We start from the raw sequence: 10,202 nt of genomic DNA on the forward strand, positions 1-10,202 counted from the left end.
GATTTCAGTTCACAATTTAAATTCACTTGATGCAAGAGTAACCAAATAAAGAGTTTGGAAATTGTAAATTAAAACTAAATAATATGGAAAGTAAAGGTCTTGAGACAATCAATATGAGAAAACCCAGGGTTGAAGCACTTTGAACAATAATATTATGTTATTAGATTTCATTCGTTAACTTGCTTATCGTGGTTGTTGATTCGTAGGGTTAATTGCATGATTATGGTTTTCCAACCTCTAATCTTTTACCTAAGTTGAACCTTACTCCTTCATCGTTGAGTAGGGATGTAATAATTCACTTAAGTTCTTAACAAATATCATCCTACATATGAATCGAGTAGGGTATCAAAGTACATCCCTATCCCTACATACTAATTCAAGTTTCTTATCTTATAAAGAATCAAGAGTCATACTCTGCTTATTCCCATGTTCTATCGTCCTATTCTTTCTCCCGAGTTCACAAGGTTGACAATGAATGTATTCTAAGGGTTGTGAATCCTTAAAATAGTTGTAATAGGAATAAACAAACAACCAATATTGATAAGCAAAGCAAACAAACTTAATCCATAGCAATAATAATCATGTTCTTGGCTTCCACCCCAGAAGGAGGGCGTTTAGCCACACATAGTCATAATCATAATCACAAAGTTGTAATTAACGACTAAAAATATGTATGAACTAAATAAAAACAATAAAAACCTAATTTGAAGTTGTAGCAGCCCCTTGATCTCTAAAATATATCCAAAGATATGTAAAAATGAGATACAACATGTATATATAGCATAAGGGTAAGCCAAGTTCGTTTATGAGTTGAATTAGCTCGAAATGCCTAGGTGTAGAGTGGACCATGCGTCGCACCCTCTATTCCTTTGGAATGGGGCGTACGTCACACCCTCTACTGCACAGGACTAGAGCATGTGACGCATGCTAAACGCATGATGCTACTGGAATTTGTCCTCCGAATTTTGGTTAAGTGTTGGTCCTTCCTCGTTTTATTCCTTGTCTTGTGGCGTCTTTTCCATGATTTTCAAGCTTATTTAACATCAAAATATCATCAGATTCAGCTCCAAAAGCATCCTACATCATCACACCACACGAATTAAGAGAAAAACACAACACTACACCCATTACAATGAATCAAAATAAGGGCTAAGCTAAGCTAGTTCTCATTGATCTTTCACATATTGTTCCAACTGTACACTCATTCAAATTGAACTTTTATCACTACCAACAAGTTATTCCACTCATAATCACCCATGAAAACCATTTGGAACACCAAAAACACAATAGAATCCACCGAAATCAACTAAACAATCACCTAGCTCAAGCTAGTAATGCTAGTTTTTCGGGTTGAACTCTAAATGAAACTTTTGAGCACAAACTTGTTTGGAATTTACTTACAACCTTATGAACACATGATTTAACAATTTATTACACATTTATATCCTTATCTACCAATATAGTATAGAATCATCCTCAAAACAAGGCTAAAAAGGCTAGAATGGTGACACTAGAATGCATAAATACACCCAACATCACCACACCACACTTAAAGCCTTGTTCTTCCTCGAACAACTCTTAACTATAATCATCATCAACTAAGGAGACTCTACACTTCTACTAAATGCAAGACACTCAAGCTAGCAATACAATGACTATATAAAATGCAAGTTACTATACTAAGCATGTTATTTACACAATTGAAAGCTCATGAACACTACTCTAAAGCATCCTAGCCTCATGAATTGACTCACCTAGTGGAAAACTCATGCATATTTCTCAATCAAGGACATCATACAAATCACCCACATTTATCAAACATGTGCCCTCACAATAAGAGAGTTACCCATAATCACTCATAATAATGCAATTCATAATATGATGGGTACAGGAATCAAATTACCATCACTCTCACAAGGAATTCACAAGTTACACATAATGAACCATAGGCTTACCCTTAGTGTAATGCTCCACTAATATTTGAATGTAAAGCTTGGGATCAATTAGGACTTTTTCGGGTTGTAATGTAGGCTAAGGGACGGGTAGGAACTATTTGAGAATAGTGACTAAGCTCTCTAAGCACTTTAATACACTATATTATACATTTAAAATCACTCTCCAACAACCAAATTACACTTATTCATTCATCCATACCTTTAGTTTTTGCCTCTTCTCTTTTAAGCATTTTCATAAACACTTGGTGGACGCATAGTTTACTACCACAAGAATCAATTTTTCTTTTTTTTTTCACAATCATGGCAATATTCTTAGCATAAATTATATCACAACCATCCACCACACATCAATTATACACCAATAACCATTACCTTGGGGCATCAATTTTATCTTTTTCTTCTTCAATTTCTCAAACTCCTTACTAATTTAATTTTCTATTTTACACTTAGGAACTTTTTGGATCAAATTATAGTCTATCAAAGAAAGGATTAGGCTACTTATGAGGTTTCCAAAGGAAAAGCTAAAGGCTCAATGGGGTTTAATTAGGATAATACACAAAGGGTAGGACAAATAGAATGTAAAAATAAGGCTATCAAAGAAATGTCTATATCATCTTCTAAACTCATATTTCTTATTTCGCTTCACACACACACCGGGCAAGTTCTAGACATCACATGCAACAAGGAATATACAAAATACCTCACACGTACATGGCACATGATCAACTCAATAGGATCATCATAGACTCCCAACCAAACAATAGCATGAATTCAAATTTAAAGCAAAAAGTACAAGAGTCAAAAACTTGAGCCTAAGAGTCTCAAAAATAGTAATTCATCCAATCAACATGCTTTTACAAACAAACTCACTTGCATTATGCAATCAAAAATAGCATCAACAAGAATATCTTACACAAAAAACTTTTAAATTGAGCCAAAATTCGGGAATCTCTTCACTCCACACTTAAAAGTCTACTTTGTCCCCAAAGTCAATTTAAAAGTAAGAGATATAAATACTCCCTGAGGCCTCTAGACCTAGCTAGTAGCATCTTCACACATAAAAGAGATCCATGGGACCCCACACTCAATCTTTGCTATGCTTCAAGATCAAGTTTATAGTACTCAGAGTTTCCATTAACCTGTGACTCAACCAAAAAACAAAAACTACGTGAAATAAAAACTAAAAAAAAATGAAAAAAAAAACATACCTAATTAACTTGGGTTGCCTCTGAAGCAGCGCCTGATTTAGTGTCGCAGCACGACCCAACTCAAATTAATCATATTCCTTCACCCTTTTACTCCCTTTTGGGAGCCAATTTTTTATTCGTTTCTGACCTCTAGAGTTTGCACTCTCAAGGTAAACATATCTCTTCACTTCAACCTTCTTTTATGTTGGGAAATAGTGATTTCATCTTAGGTCGCCCAATCAGGTAGTCAGAAGAGGTCTTTGGTGTCTTAAACACCCCACACTCATCCCTTTCAATCACATTGATCATGCATAAATCTTTATATTGGGAATTTTCAATGGACTCTTTGTAAACATCAAATACCACATCTTCATAATCTACCCTCATCTTGAGCGTGTCTTCTCTAACATCAATTATGGACCCCCCCCCCCCCCCCCCCCCCCCGGTTGCTAAGAATGGATGCCCCAATATAATTGGTACCTGTTCGTCTGCCATAAAATTAAGAACAAAAAAACCAGCAGGAACAACAAATTTATCAACCTTTATGAGGACATCCTCAATAATTTCTTCCAGAATATTATGGATCCGTCTGCAAGCTGCATAACCACAGGAGTCAATCTAGGCTTTCCCAAGCCCAATGTTCTAAACAATGATAGGGGCATCAAATTTATGCTTGCCCCTAAGTCACACAGTTCATGGACTGCTTTACTCCCAATTTGAATAGAGATAGCAAACTTTCCCTAATCTTTCAATTTCTTAGGGATTTTTTATGTCATCATAGTGCTACACTCTTCAGTGAGTGTGATTGCTCCCACATCCTGTAATTTCACCTTCTTCTCCACTACATCCCTCAAGTACTTTGCATACTTAGGCATACTCTGCAAAATATCTAGCAAAGGTTAGTTAATATGAAGCTCTTTGAATGTATCAATGAATTTTTTGAACAGGGCATCCTCCTTTACTTTTATTTTCCTTTGAGAGAAGGGCAATGGCAGTGTCTTCTTGACTTTTGGTTCAGCAACTTTTGGTTTCAAGTACTCAGACTTCCTTAAATTTTCAGCAACTCTTCCTTTACCTGTTGGGTCACCATATCAATATCTACCTCTGTTGTTGCCTTAGAAGGTTCTCCTTGAAGCTCTTTACCGCTCCTCAAGGTGATTTCCATAACCTGCTTTGAAGTTTCTGTATCAGCTGGCAACCCACCTTGTGGCCTAGTATTTACTGCTTGCTGATTTTTTCCCACGTGTAACTCTAAACTTCTTGTGGTCGCTTGTAAATTTTTCAAGTCTGCAGCAAACTGTATCTGATTAGTTAAGATCTATTTTATCATCTCTTCCATGTTACTGGTTGACTGGTTTGATTCACTACAAAAAGGAGGTCAAATTACGGCGGTTAATTTTACAGTTTGCGAGGTTTTAAAACCCCCGCAAAATATAATTGTGAGGGTTCCCAAAACCCCCAGAATATGAGCCATTACAAATAAGTTACAACAATTTTTTTTTACCCTCATAATTAATTTGTGGGGGCTATTTTGCGGCTGCTATGACCCTCGTAATTAATTTGCGGCAATTATTGACCCCCGTTGTTTTAAATTTAATTCTTTTTATAATAAATCTTTATTTAAAACTTGCGGGGGTTAAAACCTCCGCAATTATTTTATTTTTTAAAAAAAATTAGTAGGACCCATCAATTTTCAATAACTAATTATAGATTCTAATTTCAGCTCAAATTTAATTATTCCTTTAGGCATAACCTATAATTCAATATTTGTTCAATTCATATATCATTAATACAATAGAGTAATTAAACATTGTAATTGAAAAGCCTATCAAAAATACATTAAACTTCAAAATTATATTTTCAACATTAACATCTTCAAACTCCAAATTTTCAACATTAACTAGTATCTTCAAACTACAAAATCTAATTTAAACACAAAATCTTTAATATTCTAAGATTCACTCCAACCACACAATTACACCATCATAATTAAATATCCAAGACAAATGCAACGAAATCAAAGCATGTCATTAAGATCATTATCATCACGTGATCTCCTTACATCCATGGGAGAAATGGGTCCACTAGCCGCGTCACTTGGTTACATAAAAATGCACAGTATAAGAATCAATCGATAAACTTTCAGTCCTTATTATAAACAACAAGTTATATGAACACCATGCTTTAACAAGAAGTTATACTTACTTTTTTTTCCACTAGTGAAAAGTAAGTAGCTTATCAACTACCAGTAGAGTTTTTATTGCATCCCTGTCCTATTTGAAGAAACTAAAAGTTGTTACTGCAATTTTGTTGTAGTAGATAAATGAATTAGGCGTCCATGATATTTTACTTGTGATTTCCTTTAACACAAATTTCAATAGAACTTCCAGTAAGAATAGGCAAACATCAATTGCCAAATAGCAGGAGCCAAGAATACAGTATACATTATGCTTCAGTAAGAAATCATGAGGAAAGATCAGCATACAACAGAGAGAACACAAGCATTCTACTTTGTGCTTTGTCCCCCCAAGTATCTACTAGAACACATAAGAAACAAAACAGCCACACTAACTACAGTCTAAAAGAACCATCAATCAGTTGATTTGTTCTATTTCTTTGAACACTATAATCTGTACTTAAAGTACGATAAATTTCTAGGATTTCAAGTCTAATCATTAGGATAAATGATCTTATGGTTGTTACCTCACAACATGATATTTCTATCAAACTTTGCATCGATGTAGCAAATCACTAAAGAGTATACCTAGTTCACTACTAAACAAATAGATTCTAAATTTTAAAGCATTAGTGCCTTTTTATGCAGACTTAAGATTAAGGAAGACCAAAAACTGCACTGCATCAGCAAATAAATATCCAAAATATACAAATAATGAAAAGAAGAAGATCATGAACATGGATAACTCACCACGTAACACAAATATTGAAGAAACGAAAAATCACCCAAAAGTCTGGAGAGTTCAAATATCTCTAATATCTCAGGTAAGGTGAAGTTTACATAAGTCTTGTTGCAAACTCAGGAAGGCATCCAGTTGCCCCTCTTCCTCACCTACATCTCAAATGTCTCTGAAAATTTCACACAGCTGGATAGAAGCAGAACTTACTGCCAGTAGTCAAATGGCACAAGAAACATACGGAAACCTAAAACTAAGGCTATCAACTTAGATGACATTAGAGGGAAACTAGTATTCTTATGCACTTAACAGCTAGTGAAAACCATGAAAATTTTAAGTTTAGCATCAATAAGTTCTAGCAAGTGGGCGCAAATGTATGACACTAGTTGATACATTATGTTCAACCGAATCAGCTCTCACCCAATCTGATGTCAAATAATCTGAATTAAGCAGTATAGGGTCTAATCACGCTGAACAGATTGTCTAATTTCTATTTCTAGAGAAGCAACCCTTACTTTGTATTAGTCCGAAAAATAAAAGAACATTTCTACGTGTATTTACAAAGATGACCATAGATGAGAAATGCTACTCCATATGTTCTATTTTGTATGACACTTTTTTTCTTTTTGGTCCATTCAAACTTGCTCACATTAACTTGGTTTAAAAGAATGTCTATTTAACTTCAACCAAGACCAAGGTTGTCTATTTAACTTCAACCAAGACCAAGGTTGACCCAAATTAGCCAATTTGCTGCTTGAAAAAATAAGTTTAAGAGAAAAGGTTTTGTCCAGATTAATAGTGCAAAGAAATTCCAGTACCAAAGTGACCAACTAGTTTTCTCCAGAAAGTGATACATAAACTATCATCAGTATTCTACATGAATATCGACCAAATACATTTCCAGAGGCTAGACTCTACTCACCTGACGATCTTCTTTGAGACCGTGTCTGTACAATAAAGTATCCCATTTATCATTTGAATTCCGAGTGGGCCTTCTAACAAGTGGCACCTTTTTTCCATTGACAACAAGAAGTAACTGAAGTAGACCAGTTTCACTTTCTGCTGCATCTGTGGAAAGATAAACTACTGGGGCAGTGGACCTCTCAACCGCACGATTAATACAATCCGCAGCTTGAGGAACAGGGTAAAAACAACTAGAATTTTTGGCATTACTGTCAAATATCAAATAGAAAAGTAAAATCAGAGGCAAGGAACTATGACATAATAAATCACATATATGAAAGAAGTTTTGGTAATTGTAGCAGTAATGCCAAATTGTAAAGTGTTATGATGCTAGGCATTTTGGTAATAAAATTATCAGCAATGCCACAAACTATTGTGTTTTGCTTCCCGCTACTATAGCGCCTAATAAGGTATAGGCATCTGAACAGTAAATACAGTTTGAAAAAATAACCATACCAGAACTTTAAGAAACCATTTCTGCGGAAATGAAGAGCAATAAAGTTCTTTCCCAAGAATGTTTGGATGAAACGCTGGGCAGTGAGCAAAATAAGACAACTTGGCTCAACAATCGTCTTGCGAGGTTGCATTACCCATTTCTTTTCCACATTGACAAAAAATGCATCACCAATTGCAAAAACATCATCATCCAAAGAAAACTTGTCATAATGTCTTGGACAGTCCTTGGCTTCAGGTTTTTAGCATCCTCATCCCAAGCAACTTCAAGTTTATTCATAGAAACCCCTAATGACTTCAACTTCTTAACATGCTCATCATCTAGATAAAAAGGTTGTGGCTTAGAGAAATAGCAAATAAACTTATCTATGTGCATATGACCCTTTCGACTTTTTGCAAATTCCTCAAAAGTTACAACTACTGTTCTCACCAAGCATTTGTTGATATGTCCAATATCTAACACTCGACGAAATTCATAATCTACCTTTGAGCTAGGAGTGATCAAAATGTGGTTAAGCAAAGCCGCAAAAAACATATGCTTTTCCAAACATATTAAATGGGTCGACATCTGCCCTGATGTACAAATTGCAAATAGATACTTACCCGACTTCGGTTTCCATTCTATCATCCTCGTCTCAGACAATCTCTATTCCATCTTCCTACATCTACGCAAACTACCATAACCGTCTATAGTAGTATCGGTAGCATTATCCGATGCATTCAAGAAGTTACCTAACTGGTGAGACGACAATAGTGCTTGCTGAATTTGGTTATTCAGTGAAATCTAACTTAGCAAATCCATTTTCAATTCTTCAAACAGCACAGAAGAGAATGCGTGCATAGAATACGAAAAATTATCAAGTAATGTGCTGTTCACAGCTTACATAGCCCCAATTATTACTCTCTAAGCAGATACAGAGCCTGTAACTCCGACTTGCGCATGCTATTAACCAAAACATCGTAATTACCATTTGTAACTTCAATTCTGAAGAGGTTATCGACATCGGTGGTTAAGTAGAAGATGATTATGACTACTGAAAGAACAATTGCTAAGATATACCACTTGTTGAAGCCACGAGTGTTCAATAAGTGGAAGAACAATTGCTAAGATATACCACTTGTCAGCTTGGTTTTGTTTTACAGGATAAAAAAAAACACCCATCAGCAAAGGACGATAAGTTAAGTAAGTGTGATTCTTACAGTTTAGAGTGCGAGTCGCACAATGCTGACTGCCACATATCTACCACACATATTGACCCTTTTGAAATGCTATAAGCCAAAATGTTACAATGAGTAGGGTGAAATTCAGCTGAAGTTATCACCTCTGCAGTAACAAACAAGTAAGCAAATTTGAGCATTCACTGAAACAATCATTTGTTCAACAATAAGATACCGAGAGGGTAGTATGTATGAGACCTTAATCCTCAACAAGATACCGAGAGGGTAGTGTGCACGAGACCTTACCGCTACCTTGTGAGGTAGAGAGGTTGTTTCCAATAGACCCTCGGCTCAAATCTAACCACTGGTTCAAACAACTATTTTTCTAATATAGAGCAAAACAAAGAAAACACACTGTTTCATGAAAGGTTTTAGGTCAGACTTCATTCTGCAAATCACAATTGTTTTATAGCAAATCATCACAATTGTTAAATCAGCAATAGAGAAGCCAAGGAGCGTTATAATATCGAAAAACACATAACCCATGAACATATTTGGTTAGGTATTCACACTCAATCAAAAATAAATTGAGATGCTACAACTAGAGTACATAGTATTCTTATTCGCACCATCCTTTTAGGTTAAAGCAAAAAGAGAACAGCATAAAATGAGAAGGTGCAGTGACATCGTTCATAGTGAGCTTTCACAGAGTCACACTACTTTTGTCCAACTACCGACAAATGTAGTGGACAGCGGCGCCGGAGATTGACTGGAAAGTGGAGGACCCAAAACTTCGTAATTACCTGGGAGTTGGAAGCCGACGTAACTCCTATCAATGTGTTACCGTAGTTCCTATCAATGGATGGTGTACCTCCTAATCAATGGATGGAGAGTACCTCCCTCTCTCTAATTGATGCACGGAAAGTACATCTCCGTCCATCCCTCTCTCTAATTGGGGAAAAATGAGAGAGGGAAATGTTTTGGGGTAAAAAAAAAAATAGAGGGGAAATATTATTTCATTTGACGCTACTCTTTTTTATGGATAGTGGGGTTAAAACCCCTCACAAATATGTAATTTTTAGCGGCATATTTTTAACCCTCGCATTTAATATAATTTTATAGGGGTTAAAGTAAGCTCCGCAAATAAACCCCGCAATTAGACCTATTTTTTGTAGTGATTGGGTTTATGGCCGTGGAGCGTTCCAGGACTGATTTGGAGGCTGAGTTTACCACTTCATATTGTAGGCATTACCGTAATTTGACCTTTGAGCATTTACCTACATACATCACAGATTTTGAATTTATACCATACATGGCCACTGAATGACCACTATTACCGCATACCTCACACCAACCTGCAGCTTTTTGGATGGCATTGACTATTGCTGCAGGTTATGTTGCTCCTAACTTCATCCTGCTGAACTGAGTGTTGATCAAATTTTGTAATGCAGAAACCTATGTTGATAAGGCTGTGAATTGGTCCAACTCCAATAAACTCTCAATTCTTTTCATGATACTTCTAGAATTTGAATGTCACTTTGGATTTCCTTATACTATGCAGTTCAATAATGTAT

General features: G+C 35.7%; 1 pseudogene; it reads right to left on the bottom strand.

The window, feature by feature from the left end:
* Window positions 1–955: 955 nt before the first annotated feature.
* On the bottom strand, window positions 956–9,644 carry LOC107870705 (annotated as a pseudogene).
* Between the last annotated feature and the right edge of the window lie 558 nt (window positions 9,645–10,202).

Source organism: Capsicum annuum, chromosome 5 (genome assembly GCF_002878395.1).
Source record: "Capsicum annuum cultivar UCD-10X-F1 chromosome 5, UCD10Xv1.1, whole genome shotgun sequence".
Lineage (NCBI taxonomy): Eukaryota > Viridiplantae > Streptophyta > Magnoliopsida > Solanales > Solanaceae > Capsicum > Capsicum annuum.